The following is a 16,337-nucleotide window of genomic DNA, read 5'->3' as shown; positions in this document are numbered from 1 at the left end:
GATTTTACGCTGAGTTAGTTTGTTGGTAAATAATTTGACTTAAGTTTAAGTAATGATAATTTCCCACTGTTGTCCTTTTAGTCAGTTCAAGAGGCTTAAGAATTATAGTCAGATTGTTGTGGTTATACATACATTGACATACCAGAGAAATGATTAATAAATATTCTGTCAGACAGTTTCCGTTTTTGTAAACAGGAATCAAATTCTAACTATTGCAGTCCATCTGAGTTTTTCATCTGTGTGTTGAGGAACAGTACTGTGTTATACCTTAAACAATTCTTCGTAAACTTGTTGTTATTTGTTGTTAAACACAAAGCTACACAAGGGGCTATCTGTGCTCTGCCCACCAAGGGGATGGAAACCAGGATTTTAGCAGTATAAACCCACAGAAATACAGCTGTGCCACTGGGGGCTCCTCTTAAATTATTTCAACATCTGTGAATTTTTTTATTAGGTAATTGTATGTTATGTCCTATATTACCTTGTGCATAGAGAATGCTTTATGGCTGCCAACTGTAACAGAAATACTTCCAAAAACTTGTGATTCAATTTTCTGATTGATTAACTGCACAGAGAATGTGAACTGTGAGAACCATTCTGGTGGGCAAGTACTTGATGTCTGGTCTATTGTTCCTGTTTATTGTAGATTCTGCTGATTTTAATACATATTTTCTTAAAGCCAAGCCATCCATCATCAGCATATTTACCAGTGAATTTCTTTTTTTCTACTGTCAATTCCTGATACATACATTTTACTTTTGAGAGGCCAGCAATCATAGGCTGAGTTATCAGTTATTTCTAGAATTACCCCTCAGTTTTTGTTGTGTAATAGCTTGGCTTTTACACTTTGTCCACCTTTGGGCTCACTTTACATAATACTACTGAGTTTCACAAATTTCCTACAGGAGCATTATTTGTGATTCAAAAATCAGAACTGTATATTTTCAACTGAGATCTGAAGGCATTCACATGGAGAATGTGCTCACTAGGTCTGCAGCTTCAGCCACTGTATGGACATATGGAATTCCCAGTCCTATTCTGAAGTCATTATCTCCCATGACTTTCTTTTTATTTTGGTAATCTATTCATTTGGCTGCTGTTGATTCAGTACTGATTTCTTCAATATCTGATTACTTGCTGAGTGAGCTCAACCTTCTTCTTTACATTTTTGACATATGGAGCTACTGAATTCTGTCATTATTCTCTTACTCATGAGGTTCTGTATGTTTTGAGGTCTTATGCATGCTTTGTTTATGTTTCATTTTATAGATTCTGCCAAATCAGTAGAAGATACCATGTGATCATAATTTTCTTTTATTTCTTTATCTTCATTGCTTTAGCTCTTGCCTTCCTGTTGGCTTTGATGTTTCCCCATAATTTTGGATATCCATCTTTCTCCATACCGCTTATACTACATCTTTCACAAATGAATTTCTATCTTGGTGTTGCAGTTGAGGATATTTTCACTATTTTCAGTATCTGGTTTCCACATCATTAATTCTGAGATGGTGACAATTCCATTGAATTTCACAGTTGGGCAAAGAGTATACATGACCCAAAAGTGGTGTGGTTTTACTTTTTTGATCTTTTGATCTGAATATCTTTTTTCCAGATGTATCATTTGGATACTTTTGGAAGGTATTTGTCATTTTCTCATGCCAGTCCCTCTTCCTTATCAACATGGGATTCTCATTAATCTTTTGTGAGGAAGTAAGTACTGTATCAAAAGCTATTATTTTCATATACAGAAAATGTATTTATGATAGGTAATATCCTCTTTTCACACTTCTCTAGTGCTGTCATGTTTTGCCAAACTTTGAAGTGATAGTTCAGTAGAGGAATGTAGAGGGAGTCACATGAGCATGCCATGCTTATATTGGTGAGGAGGTGATGCATGATTATTTGCATGAGCAACATGATCTAATATTACAGTTCCAATAGGAGGAATCAGAAGACTTGTGGCATGTGTAAAGAAGAAGTTTGCATATAGAGACAGCACTGAATCTGAATAGATAGTCTTGTGACTGGATGTCAGTGTCTATCATAAATACATTTTCAGTATAGGAATATTATAACTATTCTCAGTAGAACCTTTTTTTGTTGTAAAATGCAACACTTTGTTACTGAGCTGCAAAATATTACCATTTGGACCTTGCAGTGACATCATAAGGTTGTTGAGCTGAGTAAAAATATTAGCTTGATAGCACAGTGCAAAAAGCCACTTTTCATCCATAAAATGTACTACTAATGTAGGGCTACAATCTAATAGAAAAATACAAAATTATTTTTTCATTTGTATAATGTAACTGAATACTTTCCTTTTAGACAACCAGCACACCTCTGTATGCATCAGAAGTCGTTGTAGATGGATCACATTTCTACAACAAATAATGAAAAGCCACCTGCTGTCAAAAATCAAAGCTCTTTGTTTCTCAGAATTTACATACTTTCAGGGACTTTTAGCACTTTCTTTGCTTCACGTTGCATAGTTTTAGGTGTGTAACCTCTCTATCTGTTTATTTTTCAGCATACAATTAACCTCTGCTTGTTCCATGACTGACCCAGTTTTCCCATGTTTTTGCTGCTATATTACTCACTGGCAGTGACGTTCAGCCAGCAGTTTTCAAACTTGTTCATTTTTAAATTTGTTCAGATGTAATATATGTGCTCTCATAGTCCTAATTACATATCCCACCCTTCACCAACCACCAATCCCCCACCCTGGGGCCACACATCACAGTTTGAACACCATGGTTCTTGCTTCCTGTTATTGGTCATCCATTCCTTTCACAATCAATGGCTGTGTGTTCCTTAGAAAAATAAAAATTATCTGTAATGTGCTTTCAGATGAGTAGATGTTAGCTTTGTGCTGCATGTTTGCTGCATCATTGTACATTAATATAGGCTACATAGATTTTGGGCTTTGTTGTTCATTCGTGTATTTGTCTTACATACATGCCCGCACCTTGTGTGTCAGTTGTAAGTTTTGTAACTTACAATGTCTAAAATTGGATTTTGATACCCATAGTGGACAGAGTACAGATAGCTCATTTTATAACAACCTCATCATCATATGCTGAATCTACAAGAATGAATTTGCTTTGACATCTGTAAGTGTAAAGCAAACAATTGTCTTGTAGTTAACTGTATCTAAAACACTGGTCTTTGTAAAGACTTGTATAAAAACTCAGAAATATAAGTGAGGTATGAAGAAAAGTACCTGTTTTTATAACACCACTGTTTATAAATGTATTCAAAACTGTAAATGTATCAATAGTGATAAACAGAAAACTTACTCTGTGTACATGGCATTTATGTCACCATATGCACTTCATAAAGGTTTTATAAAGAAGGTATTCAGTACTGTTTATGTATTATAAAATATTTGAAGTATAGTTGTAACATGCTTTGATAGAAGATCATACATTTAATTCTTATATTGACTGATTTAGCCACATCCATCTAACATGCTTTGATAGAAGATCATACATTTAATTCTTATATTGACTGATTTAGCCACATCCATCTAACATGCTTTGATAGAAGATCATACATATAATTCTTATATTGACTGATTTAGCCACATCCATCTAACATGCTTTGATAGAAGATCATACATTTAATTCTTATATTGACTGATTTAGCCACATCCATCTAACATGCTTTGATAGAAGATCATACATTTAATTCTTATATTGACTGATTTAGCCACATCCATCTAACATGCTTTGATAGAAGATCATACATTTAATTCTTATATTGACTGATTTAGCCACATCCATCTAACATGCTTTGATAGAAGATCATACATTTAATTCTTATATTGACTGATTTAGCCACATCCATCTAACATGCTTTGATAGAAGATACATCCATCTAACATGCTTTGATAGAAGATCATACATTTAATTCTTATATTGACTGATTTAGCCACATCCATCTGCTTTGATAGAAGATCATACATTTAATTCTTATATTGACTGATTTAGCCACATCCATCTAACATGCTTTGATAGAAGATCATACATTTAATTCTTATATTGACTGATTTAGCCACATCCATCTAACATGCTTTGATAGAAGATCATACATTTAATTCTTATATTGACTGATTTAGCCACATCCATCTAACATGCTTTGATAGAAGATCATACATTTAATTCTTATATTGACTGATTTAGCCACATCCATCTAACATGCTTATATACATTGTTTGTAATCTTTATTGTTTTGACTCCCCCATAAATTAATGGGAGCATTACATATAGCACAGTGAATAAGAGTTTATTATTGACACCCTTATATATTATGAGTTTGTTTTATAAATAAATCATTGTTTGTAATTGCATTTGATAATGAGTAATATGATGTCTTTTCCTACAATTTATGACTATTGTATAAATAAATAAAATTAACTTTAGTAAAACTATTCTTATAGCAGTTTTCAAACATAGAAATGCTACAACTAAGAAACTTACTAAGTAATCACATAGACAATTTATAATAGACAGGGTAACTTTGTTTCACAATTTATGGAGGAGAAAGAATGGAATAAACTAGTACTTTCTAGGCATGTGATCATTAATGCAGTGGATGTCAATGTTACACGTTGTAGCGTGAATCAGTTTGGCATTGTTAAATAAAATTTGATTGGCTGTATAATAGTTCTGGTTACTTACCATAAAGTAATATCTTTTTTTATGAAAGAGTAGAGTTTTATGGGGGTTTTTTCCACACTTTATTTGGTCCAATATTTAATAAAACCCATAAAACTACTTTCATTTAAAGAGTGTGGGATTAATCTGTGAACTTGATTGGGCTCATCACGAATGCTTAAGGAAGATGTGTAGCTGCTTATAATCATCTACAAGAACTAATGTAGTGTGTTATAAAGAAAAGCATGATTATAAAATGAATCATTTTGACTGATTAAAAAGTACAATAAACAGTAAATGAACTTTATGAATGAACTATGCATGTATTGTTATAAGAAATTGAAAAAGACCATGGAAAATTAAGAATATGAGTTCTGTATGTTAGTTTGAATTTAAGTGCTTTATATGTTGAACATAATGTGGGATGGCATAATAAAATAGTGTGTATATACATGTATTTTTTGTACATTTGTCAGGTTGTTAACCTAGTCCTAGATGATCTGTTAGGGAACAAAGACTTTGCATATGGAATTCTAGATGTGTTGTGGGTAAGTTGAATATGTTTTTGATTATAGATTGAATCCAAATTGTAAAGTTTCTGGTGTAGTACAGTACTTCTTCTTACATGTATAACTATTTCCATTCAGTGCTGCCTTCCGTGTGCAGAAATGTTTGTCATGCCATAATCCTTGAACTTCCATGTGGCTCAACTGTGTCTGGCATGTAAGTTGTCATGTAAACTCTCAATAGGAGTGTGACACACCCTCCTGACTCCCTTTACAATGAACTGTTACTTCTTATTAGACAGTGATTGAGTGCAGATGTTTTTCAGTTGTTAACTCTTTTCCTTCAAGTGTTCATTCCATTTCTTTTGTGAAGTAACGATTAACTTGATTTGCTACAGTTAATTGTTTCTGTAGTCGTTTGCAGAGATAATTTACCTTTGTTTATTAATTTTGTTTTCTCTTTTTTGAATTCTTCATGGTTTAATATGACTTCTTAAGTTTGTTTTACAATTTCTGAAATTATTATTGTTGCTTTGAGCACCATTACTGTTTTCAGGTCTGAGTGTCTCAACTGAGGGTTTCCTAGTTTTAAACTGTTGGGAGATTGGTTGTTATAAGAGGTGTCTTTTTTCTCCTAACAGTGTTTGTTTTTTTCCTGCAATGCAAAATGCCACACTGGTACGTCCCTTCACACCATCATTTGAGTGTTGGACTGTTGTATGTGTGGGTGGTTGTGGATTTGCTCTTTTGCTTCTTTTAGTAGATTGGTTAGGCATGTGTATAATACTGTTCTACTAACCTTGAGATAAAGATGGTGGGGATCCTCCTCCAATCACAAGTCAGAAATAGTAATCCTGATGCTGCTTGGGTTTGGACTGGAATTGATGAGCCACTTGCCTTAGCGACTCAACACATTTTGAGCACATTTCTCACATATCTGATTGTAGATGGTTCTTGTCTAGTCTTTCTTCATGGGGACTGAGATTCCAGTGTATTGTTGTTTGGATTCAAACTCACTTAGTGTTTCTTTCTTTCTCTCCCATTTGATTGTGCTCTTCTCACTTTCCACCCATATATGTGACACCTGTTTCCACACTTTGCATAGTGTATACCTGGTACAGAAGTGGTATGGTTTCCCATGTGTGTTCCTTGTTGGGATCACACTTATGGTGTCTGTCATGTGCTTTTGAAGGATACTTATTTCTATCATTGTCACTGGACTCTCTGCCTATTCTAGTTACACATTTTAGTGGAAGTAATGCATGGGTACAACATTGGGTATAGAATATACCTGTAACAGAAGTTGTGTGGTCTCCTACATAGGATCTTCTACTTTGATGATCTCCTGTTTTTTTGCATGTTCTTCAGAAGCTTGTGATGGATGCTTCTTTTTTTCTTGTACCAGTCAAGAAAACTTACTTGTTCAGTGTGAGATTCTAGTTGTATATGTGAGAAGAATATATTGAAAATATATATCCTATAGATACTTGTCACTCCTCCTTTATACTGAAAACTGGTGATTACAATTTCTGTCAAAAACAGTAGAATGGAATAGAGGGAGGGTGTGTTGCACTTGTATTAGTAGAGTGCTGTCTCTTGATCTACATGTGAGGTGCAGTTGAATCACATTGATTGTGTGGTTTGTGAAAGTTGAAGACTTGTGGCATGCAAAGAATTTTGCATATAGAGGGTAGCACTGAACCATATTGCTATATTTGAGAGAGGAGATAAATACCTATTGCAAATATATTTTCATTACAGGAAATGTATAACTTGGAAGAAATAACCAGTTAGGAATTAATGTCACATTACTCAAGCCTTCTGAATTTTTCTTGTTGCTTAAATTGAGTACTGTTACATCATAATGTCTCAAATTAATGCAAGTATGTTTGTAAAAGTGAAGTTAGATTGACTTTCGGTTTAAGTCATAATGGACAGTTTCTTAAGTGAGTTTCACAGCTTGTAATAACAGATATAGAGAAGAAATAAATTGTCTTATTGAATGGCATTTTGAAGTTATTGAATCTGTCTTGTGGACTTTGATGAAAAGGAGAATTATTTAATCCTTTAGCTACTGACTTGGTATTATATACGACTTCACCTTCAAATTTGCACATGTTAAGTATTTGAACTATAACTTTTGTTATTGCATGTGTATCTTCACAAAATTTGGTAGACTTTTACTAAATATTACAAGTATTTTGTATACAAAAAATCAAACTTTTTAATGAAATATCTTTACTAAAGATTTGCTTGTGAAAATAGGGTGCAAAGTGATTTCATGTTATGACTGAAAAAAACTACTCTTCATTGTCAAAATCTCAAATCTTTTTGCATAATCTCTCAAAACCTTCTAAATACATTTTAAACGTGATGTCATTGTGTTTGTTGGCTTCAAAATTTTATTGAACCACTATTTTATGAATTTACGTCAATAAATTTGGAATCACATTGTAGAATATAATTCAAACTTTAATACTATGTACATACATAAGTTAATTTCTTAATTTAAAGGTTAAATATTTAAAGAATCTGAACATAGATTCCAGTGAGTCGTGTAGTATTTTGAATGCAGTATTGGTTAAAATCAGATGACTGTGATCCCAAAATACTAAGTCTATAGTTTCATACTAATTAGAAACTCAAATTATTAATATTATCAGGCTAGAATGAAAAATAAGAACCTTATATCTTTTTATTTTGCTGAGATACGACTTGCATACTGAATCAAACCTAGTGGCTTCTTTCACCATATGGTTAGTTATATACACTTACTTCAAAATGATATGTGAATAACCAATCAAAAGTTTAGAATATCCTCCAGAGTAGTTTACTTGGCTCTTTTAATCTGTAAAAAAGCTGCCACATTCTTTCAAACCAAAATTTCAAGAAGATAGGTTGTGTCTTTAGTCTGCTTGAAATTTCATATTTTACTAAATCCAAATAAGTTTTAGGTACTAAGCTATATAAATTACAGTTAAATTCTATGGTATCAGTTCAGTTATTTATGATGTTTTGGTTATTTAACTGTGCATATATATATATATATGTGTGTGTGTGTGAAGAAAACCTAAAAAAAAATTTGTTTGATATCCTTCATATGCAAAATTTTAAAAGACTCAGAGCAGCAACTGAGTACAAAAATTGTAGCAAGAAGAGATAATTGTTTGCTTTACTTCTTTATTTTTTATCATTCAATATTTAAGAATGATAAATTCTTATTTCTTTTGATTATTTTATTATTATTTATGTATTTCTTCTTGTGAAACTCACAGTTGAGTTTAAAACTGACAATTCATTTATCCCCATCACAGTATTGGTTTCTACTTCTTCAGTCACCTCTGAAACCTATGATACATTTTATATCCCATGTCTGTACCCTAGGGATTCTTCTGATTTGTTCAGTTTTTTTATTTTTGTTTATTAGAAAATATATACTTACACACACACACACACACACACACACACACACACACACACTGGAATAAGAATATTTTATCAGATGTTTGTCAATGGTTGGTATTAAGTGTTATTAACTATTGTCAGCTGTAATTTCATATCCTATTAAATGAAATCTCAAGAGTGAAACATAACCACCTTGTCATATATTTATATTACAGTACTTTTGATAATATAGTATGTATGTAATCCCCCAAAAGAACAGTGAATTAACAATGAGTGTTTTGTGATGAGAAATTCACTTGAAGTAAAAGTTTCTCAAAACTCTCTTTTTTTAACCTAAAGAAGGTTAAGGCTTAAGAAGGTTGAAATGTTGTTCTCTACTTTATTTTAATAAAAGTTTTAATACCCATACCAGCCATCTTAAGATAAATTTTAACAATGAGTGTGCTTATCTAACAGTTTAACTTCAATGGTTTTTTACATGAACAAAATTTGTTATTTATCATATACATTTATTTTCTCAGGTAGAGATGATGGAGGTTCCTTGATTTATTCTTTGCTGATGTTAGCATTAGAAAATAATTGTCCAGTCCAGCTGCTTAGACAGGTATGTAACTGTGAACATTATAAAAAACCAGCTTTATGAATTGGGTTAATTTATACTTTAGATGGTATTTCTCTGTGTAGCTGTGTGTTGACAGCTTGACCAAGAGAATTCTTCTTGATCAGTATTTAAATCATTAATGCTGTTGTACAAATTGTGGATTTATTATGGGCAAAATATTGAACAGTGGTAGATGAAAACAATATTTGCAGTATTTTAAGGTTATTTTTTGTGTACAAAATAAATAAGAAATTAGGTATGAAATTTAAAATATGAACATGGTCACTTTTGATTAAAAGGATTTTTATTTTAAATTTAAATAGTCAAAGTAAATCATATATTGTCATAATTTATATTTCATTTTTAATTATATATTTAATTTTAGGATTTTGATCTTTTGAATAAAAATTTTAAATATTTTGCTACTAAGAAGAGAACTAAACTATATACTGTCATAATTTATATTTCATTTTTAACTATATACTGAATTTTAGGATTTTGATCTTTTGAATAAAAAGTTTAAATATTTTGCTACTAAGAAGAGAATTAATTTTATTTAAACATAATAAAATGGTGAGAATGGTATTACTCTTTCTTATTCTAAGTAGCTCCTTCTATATTTGAAATATGCTTAATATAAATTAATTTAGTACATAAAGACAACATTATATTTTGTTTTTAAACTTATGTACTAAAATAAACATTTCCATTCTGAAATATATAAAATAAAAATAATGTTTTTCTTCAGGTATTACACTTAATTCATCACAATATTAAATATAAATGTGAAGCCTATTTGATTTACCAACTGTCACTGAGTTATAGAAAATCCTATATGAATATATCTTTTCTTTAGTTAGTAAAATACAATTACACTTAATTCATCACAATACTAAATATAAATGTGAAGCCTATTTGATTTACCAACTGTCACTGAGTTATAGAAAATCCTATATGAATATATCTTTTCTTTAGTTAGTAAAATACAAATCAAAATACTACATATTAGTTCATCATTTAATTAAAATTGTTAGAAAAGTGTAATTTTATTAATTCCTCCTTTTTGTATATTCTGGTTTGTAATCATTTTATTGTTCACTTTTGGATTTATATTTTTTTTACATTGTTTATGTTCTCTTACTTGTTTTCATTTAACACTAAGGATCAAACTTATCAGCAATGCATTTATGGAAAATACATTCTTTATGCACATAAATTAATAATAGTAACATGAAATGAATGTTCTTATTTTATGAAATTTACGTGCATGAATGGTCATAGAACATATTGAATAATAATAACAAAGAATGTGGTAATTAAATTATGATAAAAGAGTCATGCATCACTCTGATTTTTGTAAGTCCTGTTTATAACTGTTTGAAATGTGCACAACAGATATCATGGATTAATGTTATAACAGGATTATTTCCACACATTCTTGGAAGGTCAGTGACATTGGAGTCAGTTATTGTTGTAACTAGAGAAAGGGGTTTGGTAGAGAAATACAAATTTTACTAATTGTAATCATAGTAAGGGTAGATCTTAAAAACAGCTTAACTTCTGTACCAACAGATGTTTTGAAATATTAATAGTAAAATATTTATTTCATCATCAAAATTTAAACCAGACAGAGTGATGCTTCTAGAACTTAAGAACATTTGTGTGATGAACAGTTCATATTGTTTCTGTAATTAGTGTATATATTTTGAAGACAATCATAAAAACCTGTTGGTTTAATTGATTCTCACGTTTCTAAGGCAAAACTGAAATTCAGAGTTATCAATCAAGTTAAAAACTTATTTTAATAAAACAACTTCTGTGTCATATTCTTATTGGAAAGTTCAAAGTTGAGCCATAGCACTGCCAATGGTGAGCTAGTTTGTGTTAATAATCTTTGTTTGTGTAATATTAAACAACAAGTTTTTATAGTTGTTGAAATAACTTTTCATGTAATCAGTTTAAGTACAAGGTATTTATAACTTTGTTCATAAACTCGTGGGTCATCAGAAAGAAAAATTGTTGTTTTGAAGGCTCTTTTACCAGGTTAATAATGACTACATCATGTTGTTGTTCCTTCCAATTTAAAAGTTGATAAGTTAAAAAAATTTCAAGCATAAATTACAAATAGTCAAATTATAATCTTAACTGTGTGTGTTTATGGATTTTGACATTTGGGTCAGTTTTGAGTTGTTTAGATTAAAATAATATTGAAATATCCAATACTTTAGTATCAAATAAATAAATTTTGCTTTTACTCAGGTGCTCTGATTTGTATAATTTGTTATTAAATTTTTTTTAATTTGGATATAATTTTTACTACAGACTATGGTGTGTGCAAATCAGATCAAAACAGGCTTTATCTGCATTCTTTGACATTGGCAAGGAAACCTCGAGTATAATGTAAGAATTCTTTTTTGTAGTAGTATTAAAATTAGTGTTGATATGCAAGGTAGATTTTTAATTACTATACACAGGTATTTTATTGCAAATTCAATGTAGCTATAAGATGTTGCTTGTAGTATTACATCTCAGATTTTAGAGAAGTATTATTACTGTAAGTAATTACTCACAACAACTCGTTCCATAACTCAATGATCCTGTTAGAAAAATGAAATTACCTTAAATGTAATTCATTTGGTCCATTCCAAGACCTAATCTGTTGTCCTTTTAAGTTATCATCAGAGTATAGCTCAACAAAATAAGATGAAAGATCTTACCCTGCCCCTATAAAGTAATCCTTCCATCCCTGGAATAATCCTAGTTGAACACATTTCGTTAAGTCAGTATCTTGGATAACAAGACCAAAATTGTTCATAGCATTCCAAGTGAGACTTAACATAAAGAGGTATTTCTTTAAATCGTTTAATTGTGATGTTTTAAAATACATCATAAATTATATTAGCTATATTTATAGCAACAAAGAAGTACTTTTTTGAATGGCTTGTGAGAATTGTTTTCTACCATGTAAAGACCTTTTTCTTTATTCATGCTTTGAGCTAGTTTCCATCTTTATTGGATGTGTGATCTAACTTAAGTCAAATGAATTATCCTGTACTTACTGTATTTAAATGTCATTTAACAAACATTTGTTCAACTTACCATTTTACTTAGTTCATTCTGTAGTACCTCAGAATCTTCAATACAGCTAGATGTGCCCAAAGATTAATTTCACCAACAAATTAAGATAAATTGCTAATTATACACTTAAAAGATAACTTAAGCATTAATCCCTGAAGTGCTTCTAGAAACTAAAACAGCATCAGTTGGTAGAGAAAATCTGAACCACTCCAATAAATCTTTCTCTCTGTTACATTCTATATGATTCCATTAAATGTGTAAAATTAAAATCTTCCATGATTATTGAATCAGTTTTCTTATCAGTAACAATTTTGATCTCATCATATAATATACCATATGTATTCAACATCGTGACCAGTGTTTTATATTTTCAATCCTAACAGGTTACAGTTCATGTCAGAAAAACACATTCATTCCTTTTAGTAATTGTCCCTATTACAACATCACATCCTAATGCAGCTGGCTGCCTTTATACTGCCTCTCAATTTGGCACTTGGATGTTAAGAGTTAAGATGTGTCCAGTTTTTTTTTTTTTTTTTATTGCTTGCATGAAACTTTTCAACATCAATTTTTATTTGATACTGAATGATAAGAGTTATCAATTTAGGCAGGGAACTGTGAAGCCACACATGTGGCTGCTCATTCCAATGTATTGTTGTTAGGCCCAGTAAATCATTAACTTATTCGTTTTTCAAATAGATCTGTTTGTTGTAGGTCTATTATTAGTAGTTTTGAGTAGACATTTTCGGTGTGTTCACTCACTGATGATATACATACATATATATCATAAACATATAATAATTTTTTTTCTACATTGTATCAAATAAATCAACCTGTATCATGAACCTGTGTTTAGACCTAATATATGTCTGATGGTTTGTAAAAGGAACTCAATCTTTTCTTAAAATAGTCTTTGTCTGATTATTTTGGTACAGTTTGATAAAACACACTGATATCACTGTAGCAATCACCCCTTGTCAGCAGCTAGTTCAACCTTATCTTGAGAAAATGCAATCAGACAAGCCCATGACTCTTCTTCTGGGTGGTGATGTCCAAAACTGTGCTCATGTATCTTAGGATGACTGGTTCGGGTGTTAAAACTTTTATTAAAATAAAGTAGAGAACAACGTTTAAACCTTCTTAGGTCACGTTAATAAATGTTTTAATATCCACAGGGCCTGCCTTGAGATACATTTTTACTTCAGGTAGGTTTCTTGTCATAAAAAAAAACTGCTCAATCTTGTTGTGAAACCAGATATATTGAAAACATTGAATACAAAGCTCAAATTGGATTGATATAAATTGCAGGAAGATGATCTCTTGGCTTATAATAAAATCGACATTAGGTTTTCTTCAACAAGGCTTCTTTCTTAACTAGAACTAAGTGACAAGCACAAAAATGGTGTTCAGAATACAGTATAGAATAGAATTACTAGCAATGGCCAAGACGTTGTTGAAAAAGTGCTAATTATAATAAGCTGTAGTGAGAGACAATATCTGCTTTTTCCCAGCAAGTCTTGCTGCTGTAAAGTGTTACATTTCTTAAAGGAAATTGAATAAGATTCTCAACTCCTTTGTTGAATTTGACAGAGTTAAAATAAACACTGATGAAATCACAGAAGAGTTTACTCAGTTTCTTCACAATGAATTCATGGCTAATTTCAGTACATTTAGTGATTTCAACTTGGAGAATAAAGGAGCAGATGCATTTTTGGAAAAGCACTTTATAAAGTATCCAAATTTGTAGAGTGTGATGGAAGATTCTTTCTGTCTTGTCACATGGACAAACTAGTGTGGAGACTGGAATCTCAGTGAACTCCAAGGTGAGAATGCCCTAAGCAAAAGGATACACACGACACAAAAAGTAGTTTGTGATGCTAATAAGCATACTGGAAGTGTGCTGTAAGTCTAGATCATTCTACAAAGTATTATATTTGTGAAAGGGGTGAGAAAAGCATTTGGAAACAGAAAAGTTACAATTTAAACAAAAGTAAAAATTGGTATAAAAGTGAGAAAACCTAGATTAACTGAAAAAAGAGAAAAACGATTGTGCTTTGACATACAAACCCTAGAAGTCTCAAGTGATGAAAAATGTGAAACCTGCAGCAGTAGAGATGAAACTGAATCTATTCTGAAAGGCCATTAAGAGAAAACCATGATTGGATCAAGTCAAAGAAGAAATGGAAATGTGACACAGACTGGGACATTGATCTTTTTGTGCATAGAATATTTATGTCAGTGAAAATTATTCCAAACATTTGTGAAATTGAAAACATGCCTTGGACAGTTGATGTTTTATTGATACACATATAATATATTTTATTAAATAATTAGAAATACACCAAAATAGTTTCTGAATACTGTCTTTATTTATTTTGCAAATTAAGCTCTTAACATTAATACTGTGTACTCATTTGTCAATTTAAAGCACAATTATAATCATATTGTTAAAATGGTAACCTTCATGACAGTGTGAATTCTGCTTTCCTGGTCCTTGAAACCCAAAAGAAAGTCTTTATAAAGTTCTGGAATTTGTTCTGCCAAGTTTTATCCATTGATAAAACTCATAATTCTTCATCCTCTGTTGTTTCCATTCGTATCCCTTCTCTTCTTTCTTATATTTGTCTAAGGCAATGCCAAACCTTTCAGGCAAAGTTACTGTCAAAAGGATTTATCACCCTTTCCCAAAATTTTATTTTCATCTGTTTCTCATATCCCGTAGCACTGGCGGATTTGGTCATCATTCTGTCTCATGTTTCTAGACCTTCCTCAGTTTATAGTGATGAGTTTTCTCACTTCTCATTGTTCTTTTTTGTTTGAAACTTTGGATGACCAAGATTGATGTTTCTTCATATTCCCATTTTTGCAACATCCATATTTTGTTGTTAGTTGAGAAAGTTGAAAATGACAGCAGGTAGAGTTACTAGTTTTGTCACAAATATAAATGGGAAGTAATTATAAACATCTGAAAATAAGTTGTCTAATAAAAAATTTATAATTACTGTTATAAAAACCTGTCAAGTAACATAGAATTGAGAAAAATAAAGACAGCTGTATGTTTCACAAGTATTTGCAAAACAAACTTGTCTTTGCTTTTGTCAATTCTGTAATTATGGAGTTTCTCCAAACACTAATAGTTTCAGTTCTTAATCATATATTAAGTGATATGTTACTTCTTTATACATGTATACAAAATTTGACTTGTCATAGATTTTTGTATTAGCTATGGAAACATTTATTTAGTTATAGGCAGGTTATTAATTAACTATTGTGTTTTCTTTCTTTGAACATAGGGTGTATTCATTCATCTGCAAATCTGTTACTTTTGGTGGTTACTAGGTGTGTATAAATTTGATATATAATGTTTAGTAATTATTTGTATACTCTAGTTCTTATTAACAGATAAATAATTGTTTGAATTTATAATATTTAATATTTGTAATGAAAGACAAGGGGTATATATACTTTCACACTAACAACAAACTAATTTGCTATAAAAATTACATCAAGGTGCAGGAACATAAATTTAGCCAAAACCAGTTTATAAAATGTAAAGTGTGTAAGACAGAATACATGTGAGCAGTGATACATCAGAATTTCAGTTTGTATTGAACAAACAACTGTGGGTAGTTTGCTACAAGACTGTTACAAGTATATATTTGATGCATTAACATGTCTTAAGAAGCTCTGTTATGTTTTAAATAAAAATATAATTTCTAAGTTCTTGCAAGCTTACTGCCTTAAGGAAGTTTAACTGTTTTATTATAATTGCATAAAGTTGTTTTTTAGTAAAAAGGTTTCAGTTTTTGTCATAAGCATTTGATAGCATGACAAGTGGTGAATATCAGTACGTAGATATAATATACTTTAAACTTGATGTTATTTCTTGAAACTTTGTAATAGAAAAAAAATAGTTGAAAAATCATTTGTTTTTCTTTAATTCATTCATAAAATCTAACTTGAAAATTGAAAAATGTGGCCATAAGAAAGAAAGAAACATATCAGGAATTTAAAATTTACTGAAAATACTATATCTTTCTTTTTCTCAAAATTAAGTTTTGTCAACTCTTAGTTTAGTTCAACAACACTTTC

The 16,337-nt window shown here is 30.8% G+C and overlaps 1 long non-coding RNA gene across 1 annotated transcript in view; it reads left to right on the top strand.

The window, feature by feature from the left end:
• The window catches only part of LOC143242733 (uncharacterized), a 62,327-nt gene that overhangs the window by 30,487 nt on the left and 15,503 nt on the right, over positions 1-16,337 (top strand). Inside the window, exons 8-11 of the long non-coding RNA XR_013023187.1 lie at positions 5,132-5,203; positions 9,088-9,170; positions 11,490-11,567; positions 15,539-15,584. This is a non-coding gene — a long non-coding RNA (uncharacterized LOC143242733). The remainder of the gene's footprint in view (positions 1-5,131; positions 5,204-9,087; positions 9,171-11,489; positions 11,568-15,538; positions 15,585-16,337) is intronic.

Source organism: Tachypleus tridentatus, unplaced genomic scaffold (genome assembly GCF_004210375.1).
Source record: "Tachypleus tridentatus isolate NWPU-2018 unplaced genomic scaffold, ASM421037v1 Hic_cluster_2, whole genome shotgun sequence".
NCBI lineage: Eukaryota > Metazoa > Arthropoda > Merostomata > Xiphosura > Limulidae > Tachypleus > Tachypleus tridentatus.
The sequence above is the reverse complement of the archived record's forward strand: the minus strand, read 5'-3'. Positions and strand labels throughout refer to the sequence as shown.